This window comes from Vombatus ursinus, unplaced genomic scaffold (genome assembly GCF_900497805.2).
Source record: "Vombatus ursinus unplaced genomic scaffold, bare-nosed wombat genome assembly UNPS02014863.1, whole genome shotgun sequence".
NCBI classification, from domain to species: Eukaryota; Metazoa; Chordata; class Mammalia; order Diprotodontia; family Vombatidae; genus Vombatus; species Vombatus ursinus.
Window position 1 is genome coordinate 20575593 of NW_020954641.1, and position 13477 is coordinate 20589069.

Genomic DNA, 13477 nt, shown 5'->3' on the forward strand with positions numbered 1-13477 from the left:
AGTGACATTAAATAGCATTCTGGGAGAGCTCTTCTACACATTTTGTCTCCAATGACTTCACTCAGGGCAATGCATTACATCCTATTTTTCAACTCACTGAGGTATCCTGGCACTATCACCTTGGGGTTTGATTATGGAGAGTACTGAAGCAAGTTCAGTCATTCCACACAGGTTGAAGGAATGTCTTCCATGTGCTTAGTATTGTTGTCCTGATCTCTCCATTTCCTATGCACTCTCCAGCTCCTGGCTTCTCACCTTGGACTGGGCTGGTGTCTGACTTTATTGGAACATCTTTCTGGACTTTAGGCTCCCCTAGGGTCAAGTAAAAGCTTGCTTACTTCTTTTGTCACTCAGCCTTCTTGAACATCTGCTTTACAATTTAATTTAATCTGCATTCAAATAGAACTGACTTCATGCAGAGTACAATGCCAAAAACTGAGGAAGATACAGTCTCTACCCTTAAGGAGATAAAAATCTAGCTCTTTCATTTGATGTTTGGCAATGCTCTACACTTTTTGGTTTCTAGTTATCTTGTGGCCTATATTTGCACATGCCCTAAGACGGACTAGTATTTGAGGGGAGATGCTAAAGTAAAATCCATGGCCCTTACTCTTAAGGAAATTACAAAACTAAAGCTAAATAATGTGACAAAATAAAGATAATAGACATTGCTAGCAATTACAGCTCCAACCAAGCAGTCAATGCTGATCAAATTCAATACCATGTTGGGGAGTGGGAGAAAATAAAAATGAGAAGGTATAGTGTTCAACTAAAGTAACTCCAACTTGATTTATTTAAAAAAGGTTATTGATCCTGAGAAATGAGAACTAGATATAAGAACAGATATTGACTGAGACTATCAGGATTTCCTAATTTAGCTTAACCAATATAAAGCAATAATGAGAAGAAAAGAACCTAGAAACCAGCAGAATCAGCTTGATCTCAACAAGAAGAGAGAAATAGTAATGCAGGGCATCACCAGGAATATGTTTATATGTAAGCACTTATGAAGAATGGTGGTGGAAGATTATGAAATGTATTACTTTGTAAAACTGTGAAGAGATAAACAAATTTAAAGGAATTTTAACAAGAGACCCCATGAGGAGAAAAAAAAACATATTGAGAGCATTTAAAAGTGAATTTAGAAGACCAATAGATAGATGAAAAAATGAAAAAAAGGTTATTTTTAAATCATGTCAATAAACTTTTTTCAATCAGCTGCATTAGAGTTCCCCCATTTAGACTGTAGCATCACAGTCCCCAAATTACAACATGAGGAGGCACAGTAGAAACAGCACTACAACATTCAGGGATAGCAGAGCCTAAACCAGACAAAGTTAATGCTTAGAAGGTCCATACTGAAGATAACACATTTTTGAAGGATATTGAGGGATTGAGTTGTAAGGCATCAGAAAATAGGAAACCTATCAAAGGCCTAGAAATAATCTTGTACCCTATTATAATGTTTTCTTTAGATGACCGGGCAATATCAATAATGACTTATCCACAGTTTCCATTCTCTTAAAAAATAATTTGAGAATCATGTATACATTCATCAAGGACATCATTGTGGAAGGCATTAGAAGAGAATGGGCAAGAATTTTGCAATAATTATTCTGTAGCAGACCACTTCATTGAAAATAAAAAAGGCATCTGACTCAGCAGTTTATAACATTTCAATAAAGGATCTCCTCTAACAATGTCTCTCATGTGCATATGAGTCAAAATCATTTAAGATCCCTTGAAAGATTCAACAGCAGAGATAAATTTGTTATCAAGAGAACATAGACAGGGAGATGTTTGTTCGCAAAAAGTGTTTGCTATTATTATGGACAAAGTCCAGCATAGACAACAAATTAAAACAAATTAAAAAGAGATTTCCTATAGATGGCAACTATTCTAGGTTTATTTAGAATTTATTTAGTTATTTAGAATAACTAGGAGATGATTTTATGAAAAAATAATAAAATAGATAAACCATTGGTTAATTTGATTTTGGGGGGGCCAGGCAATTGGGGTTAAGTGACCTGCCCAGGATCACACAGTTAGTTAAGTGTCAAGTGTCTGAGGCTGGATTTGAACTCAGGTCCTCCTGATTCCAAGGCCAGAGCTCTATACACTGCACCACCTAGCTGCCCCTAATTTGATTTTTTTAACAGTTATTTTAATTTTTTTTTTTGTTTTCAACATTTACTTCCATAAGATTTTGAGCTCCAAATTTTCACCCCACCTCAAGATGGCATGCATTCTAAATACCCCATCCCCTAGTCTGCCTTCCCCTCTATCTCTCCCCCCCCTTCTTTTATCCCCTTCCCCTTCAATTTTCCTGTAGGGCAGGATGGATTTCTGTAACCCATTTCCTGTATTTCTTATTTCCCAGTTGAATGTGAAAACATTTTTTTTAAACATGTGTTTTTAAAACTTTGGGTTCCAAATTACCTCCCTTCCTCCCTCCCCACCCACCCTCATTGATAAGGCAAGCAACTAAATATAAGTTATATATGCGCAGTTATGCAAAACACTTCCATAGTAGACATGCTTTGAAAAACTAACTCTATTTCCCTTAATCCAATCCCACCCATCTATTTATTCTATTCTTTTTTTTGACCCTGTCCCTCCTCAGAAGTATTTGCTTCTGATTACTCCCTTTCCCAATCTGCCCTCCTCTCTATCATTCCCCTACTCTCTTGTCCCCTTCCCCCCCTATTTTCCTGTAGGGTAAGACAGATTTCCACACCTAATTGAGTGTGTATGTTATTCCCTCCTTAAGTCAAATCCTATGAGAATAAGATTCACTCATTCCCTCTCACCTTCCCCTATTTCCCCTCCACTGTAAGAGCCTTTTCTTTTCTGGTTTTTTTTTTTTTTGTGGGATAATTTACCCCATTCTACCTCTCCCTTTCTCCTTCTCCTAGTATATTCCTCTCTCACCTCTTAATTTTATTCTCCAGATATGACCCCTTCATTTTCAACTCACCCTGTGCCCTCTATCTACCTATCTATATCTATATATGTACATATAATTTTTTTACCCTCCAACTACCCTAATACTGACAACGGTCTCATGAGTTACAAGTATCATTTTTCCATGCAGGAATGTAAACAGTTCAACCTTAATAGCTCTCTTATGATTTTCTCTTTCCTGTTTACCTCTTCATGTTGCACTTGAGTCTTGTATTTGAAAATCAAATTTTCTATTCAACTCTGGTCTTTTCATCAAGAATGCTTGAAAGTCCTCTATTTCACTGAATGACCATTTTTTCCCCTGCAGGATTATACTGTTTTGCTGGGTAGGTGGTTCTTGGTTGTAACCCTATCTCCTTTGCTCTCTGGAATATTATATTCCATGCCCTGTGATCCCTTAATGTAGAAGCAGCTAAATCTTGTGTTATCCTGATTGTGTTTCCACAATACTTGAATTGTTTCTTTCTGGCTGCTTGTAATATTTTCTCCTTGACCCAAGAACTCTGGAATTTGGCTACAATATTCCTAAGAGTTTTCCTTTGGTGATCTCTTTCAGGTGGTGATTGGTGGATTCTTTCAATTCTAATTTGATTTTTTTTAAAGAAGAAAGAAAACCAAATTACCAGTATCAAAAATGAAAAGGCTCAATATACCACCAATGAAGATGAAATTAAAGCAATTATTTAGGAGTTATTTTGCCCAATTATATGCTAGTAAAACTGATCTTCTAAGTGAAATAGATGAATGTTTACACACAAATGAATTATACAGATTAATAGAGCAAATAGAATATTTAAATAACTCTATCATAGAAAAATATATTAAACAAACTATAATTGAGCTCCCTAAGGAAACAAACTACCTAGGACCACATGGATTCACAAGTGAATTCTACCAAACTATTTATTCCAATACTGAATAAACTATTAGCAAAAAAGAGGTAAAAAGTCCTAACAAATTCCCTTCATGACTCAAATATGGTTTTGATACCTAAGCCAGGGAGACCAAAAACAGAGAAAGAAAACTATAGGCCAATTTCCCTAATTAATATCAAAGCAAAAAATTTTAAATAAAATACTAGCAAGGAGATTACAACAATATATCACAAAGATCATATACTATTGACCAAGTGGCATTTATACCAGGAATACAAAACTCTTTTAATATTAGGAAAATTATAAACATTATCAGTATCATATCAGTAACAAAGACAAAAAATCATATGATTATAGCAATAGATGCAGAAATAGCTTATGACAAAACACAACACCCATTTCTATTAAAAACAGTAGGAAGCATGGTAATAAATGAAGCCTTTCTTAAAGTAATAAATAGCATCTATCTAAAAACATCAGCAAGCATCTGTAATGAAGATCAACTAGAAGCTTTCACATAAGATCAGGGGTGAAGCCAGAATGTCCACTGTAAGTATTATTATTCAACATTGTATTGAAAATGCTAACAATAGCAATAAAACAAGAAAAAGAATTTGAAGCAATAAAAATAGTCAATAAGTAAAAAAAGTTATCACCCTTTACAGATGATATGATGGTATACTTGGAGAACCCTAGAGAATCAACTTAAAGATGAGATGAAACAATTAACAACTTTATCAAAGTTGCAGAATATGAAATGAACCCACATAATTCATCAACACTTCTATATATTACCCCAAAAGTCCAGCAGGAAGAGATAGAAAGAGAGATTCCATTTAAAATAACTGCAGACAATATAAAATACTTAGTAGTCACCTACTAAGACAACTCAGGGACTATATGAACACAATTACAAAATGCTTTTCACACAAATAAAGTCAGATCTAAGCAACAGGAAAAATATGAATTGATCATGGGTAGGCTGAGACAATATAATAAAAATGACAATTTTATGTAAATTAATTTACTTACTCAGCACTAAACCAATCAAAAATATTTCATAGAGCTAGAAAAAATAATAAAATTCATCTGGAAAAACAAAAGGTCAAGAATATCAGGGGAATCAATGGAAAAAAAATTAAGGAAAGTGGCCTGGAAGTACCAGATTTTAAACTATGTTATAAAATGGTAATCATCAAAACAATCTGGTACTGGCTAAGAAATAAAGTAGTGGATCAGTGGAATAGATTAGGTATACAACACAGAGTAGTAAATGATCATAGTAATCTAATATTTGATAAACTCAAAGATCCAGCTTTAGGAGTAAGAACTCACCATTTGACAAAAATTGGTGGGAAAACTGGAAAGCAATTTGGCAGAAACTAGGCATAGACTAGCATCTCATACTGTATACCAAAATAAGGTTAAAATGGGTAAATGATTTAGATATAAAAGGTGATATCATAAATAAATTAGGGGAGCATGGAAAAATTTAACTGTCAGATCTATGGATAAGGGAAGAGTTTATGACCAAAGAAGAGGATCACAGGAGGCAAAATGGATAACCTTGATTACATGAAATTAAAAAGGTTTTGCACAAATAAAACCAATGCAGCCAAAATTGGAAGGAAAGCAAGAAAATAGGAGGAGGGAATAGCAAGTTTCTCTGATAAAAGCCTCATTTCTCAAATATGTGGGGAACTGAGCCAATTTGATAAAATAAGAGCCATTCCCCACTATAAGTCTATATCCCAAAGAATCAAAAGGAAAAGGGAAAGGACCTATTTGTACAAAAAAATATTTATAGCAGCTCTTTTTGTGGTGGCAAAGAAATGGAAATCAAAGGGATGCCCATCAATTGAGGAATGGCTAAACATGTTGTGGTATATAATTGTGATGGGATACTATTGTGTTAAAAGAAATAACAAGCAGGATAATTACAGAAAAACCTGAAAAGACTTATATGAACTTATATGAACCCATACAAAGTGAAGTGAGCAGAACCAGGAGAACATTGTACCCAGTAACAGCAATATCATAGGGATGATCAACTGTGAAAGACTTAGGTATCTGATCAAGACAATGATCCGAGATAATTCCAAAGGATCCATGATGAAAAATGTTATCTACCTCCAGAGAGAGGACTGACAAATTCTGAATACAGATTGAAGCACGCTTTTTTCACTTTATTTTTCTTCCTTTTTTGCAACATGGCTAATTTGGAAATATTTTTCACATGACTTCACATGTATAACTGATATCTTATTGCTTGCCTTCTCAATTGGTGGTGGAGGGTTAAGAGAGATAGGAGAATTTGGACCTCAACATTTTAAAAATTGAACCTTAAAAACAAAGAAAGAAAAAAAGAAAACCAAAGTAGATGAAGAATGTCTATTGTTCAGATTATGATATGCAGTTGGATGAACTATCTATAGAGCATAAATCCACATGTTGGACGTGCACTATTGATAAGGTGAGTAAAAAAAAATAATGAATGAACAAATAAATCAAAAAGTATCTATAAAACACTTACTATGTATAAAGTACTGTAGTAAACTCAGGGGAATACTAAAGCCAGACATTCCCTGCTCATTATTCCCTGTATTAGAAAAATAGAGGGAAACAATGTTTCAGTTGCAAGTTTGATGAAAGGCCCTAGAGTACTTACAATACAGCAGTAAGGCAGGTGTAATTTTCACTGATGAAATCAGACTTATTTCTGGATATCACGATGTAGTCCATTTTATCATGTCCATCAATGTTAGATCACGACCTTCTTGAGGTCAGGTGCTATTTTTGCATTTCTTTGTTCTTTCAGAACTTTCCAAGTAACTCCATTTCCCATCAGCAGTTCTCCTTTATTTCAGCTCCACAGAACATTTTGCTTCTGTGCAGGGTACCACCCAGTTCCCCCCATACACACTTCCAGTTTTCTTTTGTAGATTGTCTTCTCCAGTTAGATTGTAAGCTCCTTGAGGACAGGGACTATCTTTCTTATTTATATTCCCAGCAGCGCCTGGCACGTATTAAACATTTAATAAACACTTGTTGACTTCTTCTGCTGAATCATTTAATAGTGAAAACAGATAAAGAATCTAAGGTTCATAGAAATTAAGTGAGTTACTCTTAAGTCACACAACAGACTTTCCATTGATTCTTCTGTAACTCTTCCTGCTAAATACTGGCTAACCCACAGAACACCAAAAAACCTGGTACGAAATTTATAATGAGAGATTGTAAAGGAGTGGCATAGGAACATCCATGACAAACTGTTATTGATATGTGATAGTTCCCCCATACTGCTATCTTAAACACCTTTTTTTTTTATTCCACTAGAAACTTCTTTCAAAACACAAAGAAAACAAAGTGATCACACTAAACATAAGGTTTCATATAAAAGCACTTTCAAAGGTAGCCAACTGAATCCATCAGTCATTGATTTATTCAGCACTTTTATTGAATGCTTTCTATGTTCAGGACACTATGATAAGCATAAGAAGTATGAAATTAAATAAGTATGACCCTTCCCCTCAAGTAGTTTAATAACTAGTAAAGAAAGATAAACTATAAATATGGTAAGTGCCATACTTCTACTCACCTAATTTCACAATGTCAGTGTCATTCTTGCTCCCTCACTTCCATTCAACACACATATCCAATTAATATCAAGGCTTTCAATTTCTTTCTTCCCAGAATATATATACCCTTCTCCTCACTTACACATATAGGACCTAGATGGGTTTCTCCTCAGTTCTCCCCCGGTATATTACAATAGCCTCTTATTTGGTCTCCGTGCCTCAAGCTTCTCTCCATTCCATTTCACACAATCAGTACTTTCTTTGTGAGGCTTTCCTAGTCACCCTAGTTACTAGGTCCTTCCCCTCCAAGGTTTCCTTGCATCCATTTTGTGCATGTTTTGTATATATCAGTATATGTGCATGTTCTCTGCCCTGTTAAAATGTAAATTCCTTGGAAGCAGAAACAGTCTCAGTTTTGTCTATGTATCCCCAATGCCTAGCACAGCAACCTGACTCATACTAGACACTTACTAAATGTTTATTGATTGATTGTTTGCATGAAAATGATTATTTAGTACTATGAGGTTTTGTAAATAAAAAATCATTTCAAACTGAGGAATCAAGGAAGAAGCATCTGGCATTTGAACTGGGCTTTGAAGGATGAATTGGAAGCAGAGATGAGGGTGAGAGATTGTCCAGATATAGGAAGTAACATAAACAATAGCAAAAACAAAAACAAACAAAACCAAAACAAAAAACAAAAAACAACTGTGAGCCTTTTCAGAGGATGACTAGTTAGTCTAGTAACTTGTGACATTGTTGGAAAACTAAATTGGAAATACATTATACAAGGCTTTAAATGCTAGACTAAAGAAATTGGTCTTTGTCACCTTCACCCCTTAGAAAAAAGGGTGCATACTAAAAAGGACATTAGGTTTTGGAATCAGTAGATCTAGGTTCAAGTTCTAGCTCTGATATTTGCTGACTGTGTGAACCTGGGCAAGTCAATTAACTTCTAAGAACCTCAGTTTCCTCATTTATAAAATAGATGTGGTACTCACTGTCTGAGCACACGGGGTTCTGTAAAGACAGCACTTTGCAAACTCAAAATATGTATTTTAATATGTTCTATTTTTATTGTCATCTATTCATTCATATATTGCATAAATAATAATAATATTGCATTAATTAATAATGTAATAATGTATTACTTATAATAATATTTATTATTATGCCCAGAGGAGAGCCATCTAAAGTTCTTGAGCAGCTGTAGGAATAGAGGAGTAATAATGGATTCATTCTATGATTATAAAATGATGTATATAAAGCTAGAAGGTATCTTAAAGGTTATCTATTTCTGCCCCCTCATTTTACAGTTGAGGGACTGAGGGTCAAAGAGGTCACAAAACTCTTAACGGGTCAGAGCCAGAATTACAAATAAGGTGTTCTGACTCAAATCCAAGTCTTTTTCAGTTATACCACACTATCTCTCAAAAAGTCATAGAATATTAAAACTGGGAAGGACCTTCAATACCATCTAGTTCTACAACCTCATTTACAGATGAAGAAACCAAGGGCCAGAGAGGTTAATTATCCACCAGTGGGCACTCAGCTCATTCATTAGTGGCTGAGCCAAGACTAGGACCCAGGTCTCCTGACTCCCGGCTCAGTACCCTTTCAATTATCTTGCTCTATACTCAAAAACTGATTTGATTTGCTGCCTGAGCAACTGCTAATATTCTGCAGCTGACGGATTCATCATTGGAACCACGGATGGGTAACTCGTACTTCAGTAATCCATGACCTACAAATGAGTCCCAGGTCCCACATACCTCTTAGACCTTGGTAATAAGGATATCAGTCAATTTTTCTCTCCTGTTGTGATGATGTGCAGCATGCAGACTGACACTCCTAATGCAGGACAGTAGTAGCACATCAATAAAAACTCAGTGCAAATGATTTTGCCCTTCACTTCATATCCCTGACTGGCATCTGTTCTCATCATTGGCCAATGCTAGCTGATTCTCATGTGCATCTGACCTAAGGGGCATGCTAACACTTTGGTTTACTGTCACAGCTGCTGCCAGTAGAAATAGGCATAGCCCGGGCTTCATTCATTCATTCATTCTTCCTTCATTCTACAAATATTTATGATATGTATATGTTAAAGGCATATTTTGGTGGATCTATGATCTCATTAATAGGCATATTCCCTCTGTTGGGGCAGGCTGTAACACATCTAAGCCTTCTACTCCCGTGTGATTCTTATCTAGATTTTCCCAAAGATTCTCCACAGAAGATCCACCCAACATTCTGAAGGCCTTTCTGTAGTTCTAGTCACATTTTATATCAGTGCAATGTTCAGAATTGTCCATCCCAGTCCATTTCCTTTTCACATCACACATTTCCTAGATGATTATTCTTCACCCTGTTTTCTTGGATATGAGTTACAAATGGAAATATCCTGGGGCCTACTTATAGCCATGATATACCTTTCCTTCTGTGAATCACCAGCAACTATGCTTCTTTGGAGACCATAGTAGAGAGAGATAAGAAATGTCCACAGATAAATATCATATAAAGAAAATATGTATATAAGAGAAATATAAAGTGCTATGAAATCAGGCAGTGGAGAAATCACTTCCACCTGAGGGAAACAGTCAGGAAACCTTCATTGTGGCCTTGATGGGTGGGTAGGATAGAAGAAGGTCAAGATAAGGTGTTACTCTCAGCACAGAAAGTAATAGTGTGGAATGTTTATTATGGTGGTAAATAATTTCAATTTGGCTAGAATATAAATTATATAAGGGATAGGAATGTGAAACCAAGCTAGAAAAGTAGGTGAGAGGCAGATTTTGAAGAATCTAGAATGTTAGACTGAGACATTTAGTTTTCTGGCATCAGGGAGGCATTGAAGGTTTTGGTTCAGTGCCTTATGTGAAGGCAGAAAGTACCAGTCATCTGCATATGTTACCTGATGGACTTCTAAAAGAATGCCTGTCCAGAAGTATCTGCAATTATTTTCATGGCATAGCAAGTGTGAAATAAAGGGTTTGGATTTGTTGTTGTTCAGTCATGTCTGACTCTTCATGACCCCATAGACCATACTGTCCATGGAGTTTTCTTGAAAAGATATGGGATTGGTGTGCCATTTCCTTTTCCAGTGAATTAAGGCAAACAGAGATTAAGGGACTTGCCCAGGGTCAGACAGCTAAAAAGTGTCTGAGGCTGTATTTGAACTCAGGTTTTCCTGATTCTAGGCTCTAGGACAGCACGCTGTCCACTGAGCCACCTAACTGCCTCATTCCCTTCCATCCCCCAAATCTATGGTCCCATCATCTAGTTCAGCCCAGGTTTTCTGAGATCTCTGATGGAGTCAGGCAGTAATTACAGAATCATACACTGTAGCTGAAAGGACTTTTAGAATCAACCCCCCCTCTTTTTATTGAGGAAGAGACAGAGAACCAGAAAAGTTCTATGATTTGCCTAATGTCAAACAGCAAGTCAGTGTCAGAACTGGAACAAAATTTGGGTCTCTTGACTTCCAAGTCCATGTTCTTTTCACAACTCCACATTGATTTCCATTATGACTTGAAGGTATGGATTATTCCCAACAAAAATTCTGCTTCAGTGAGAAACACCATGCCTTATTTTAAATCGAGAGAATGATTAACTTGTCCCCCCACTTCCTGTTCAAACTCTTTTCAAAACAGCAATTTATGGACCACAGATATTTCACTGATTTGCCCCTCCTGTCTGTGGGAAATTAAAAATATAAAAATAAAAATGCTATTTTTGGCAGCAGACTGCAATCAGCAACTCAGAAGGATGCCACTTTCCACGCCCTAGCTGATATTGGTAATTAGCCTCTAGCTTCTATCTGTTATCCCAATCTCCTGACTATCTCTGCAAAGGTGATACCAAGTGTCAACATCCCCACGAAATAAAAGACAACCTCTGAGCTGATGTACCTTTAATCACTTTCATATAATTCTAGAAGACAATCTTTCTTTGATTTCTGCCCCCCCACACATACACATACACACCTTATCGTATCATTTAAGGTCCAACTCAAAATTCACCAGCTCAAACATTTATTTAAGTGCTTACTATGTGTAAGACCTTGCCAAGTGACAAAGATACAAAGACTTTTTTTTTAAATCCCCTGCCATCAAGGAGCTTACATGTTAGAGAGAAAAACATTTAAACAGATAAGAGACTGAGTGGTACACAGGGACAAGAATTCTGGATTTGGCATCAGAGGAACTGGGTTTGAATCCACCCTCTACCTTTGATTTCAGACAAGTTATGTAACTCTCTCAGGGTCTCAATTTCCTCATATGTAAATGAAGGTGCTTAAAACAAGTGGCCTCTAAAATCCATCCCTGCTTTATATTCAAATGTGGAGCATTGAGAAATCACTCTCCCTGATATATTTATTGAATGGGGGTGGCCTCAAATGAACTAAGACTTGCGAAAGACCTTAATTTAAAAAGGCCAACATCACCCACTGAATCCTGGACCATCACCAGTTGTCTTGACTTTTACCTTGCCACTGGACTCTGATGACTCTGGAGGAGAAAGTGAGACCCATGACTTTGCACAGCTCTGCCTCACTTAAATTCAATTCACCCACACGTCACAACGTCACCCTTATGATGGCATTGGTCCCCTTCTAAAGAATGAAAGAAAAACAACTAGTGAATTTTGCAGTGGCTGCACTGATCAGATAACAGATCAGTTAAAGTTAAAAAATGTAAATTTATTTTAAAATCCTCAATTTCCAGTCTCTTTTGAACCAGGGTGCTGATTTTGTTTAGTGTGGATACTCCCTGATTTGCATATATTTGCAAATGTGATGTAAGAGACATGAACTCCAAGTATGTAAGATAAAATTAAATAAATTAAATTATGTGAAACCTCAAAGTTGCTCAGACTTGACCAGTAAGGCCTGTGGACCCCTGAAATATTTGTCAGACCATTTAAATAGGAGGCGTGAAGATGACACAAAGCAAGAGTTGAAGTGTTTACATTTCAGCATAGCCCCAAGGGTCAGGAAGAAATAAGTTTGACCCTGTGTCTATCTGAGATCTCAATTCCTCAGACTGTGCTACTGAGTGTTAGACCAGGAGTAAGGAAGACTTGAGTTCAAATCCAGCCTCACACACTTATTAGCTGTATGGCTCTGAATAAGTCACAACTTCTGTCTGCCTCAGTTTCCTCATCTGTAAAATGGAGACAGTAATTGCATCAACCTCCCAGGCTTGTTGTGAGGATGAAATGAGATTATATTTGTGCAATACTTACCACAACGCCTAGCACATCATATGTGCTTGATTAATGTGCTCCCCCTTTCCAGCCCAATTCAACGTCAAAGATGATGTAGCACAAATATCTCTTACCCTATTAAACATCCCTTACTCTAATATAGCTATTATTTACTCATGCTCATAAAAACATTACTTTTCTTTGTATCCTTGTGGAAGATGGATTAGAGATAGGAGAGACCACAGTTAGGAAGACAAATTAGGAGGTTATCACACAAGTTTCTGCAAAACATGTTTAAGCTAGGGTGAAGAGGAGACAGGTATGAAGAATGTCTATTTAGCATTGACAAGACCTGGCACCTAAACAGTAAGGGTGTGAGAGCAAGGAATCAAGGGAGAATCTTAGGTTAAGAATCTGATGCCTCCCTCAAAGGAAAGGAAGAAGCTCATCTAGTGGAGAAGATGATCACTTTTGCTTTCGATGTGTTGAGTTGAATATATGGGGACATGTTGGTGGAAATGTCCAGCTGGCATCTGGGATTCCATGGCCCAATTTCTAGGGAGAGATTATGGTTAGAATGGTTGGGAGATATTTACATAGAAACGATCATTTAATCCATGGGAGCTGGTGATATCGTTCATCCTTTGCTTTTGAAGAGGGCCAATGACATCACAATGTTGGGGTAAAATAGTGGAAGACGTATGATGTATTGACTTGCATGTCAATTGGATTTAAGTAAGGCAGAGTTCACCAAGGTAGAAAGTGTAGAGATAAAAGAGAAGGGCCCAGAACAGAGCATTAGTACACACACACACACACACACACACACACACACACACACACACACACACA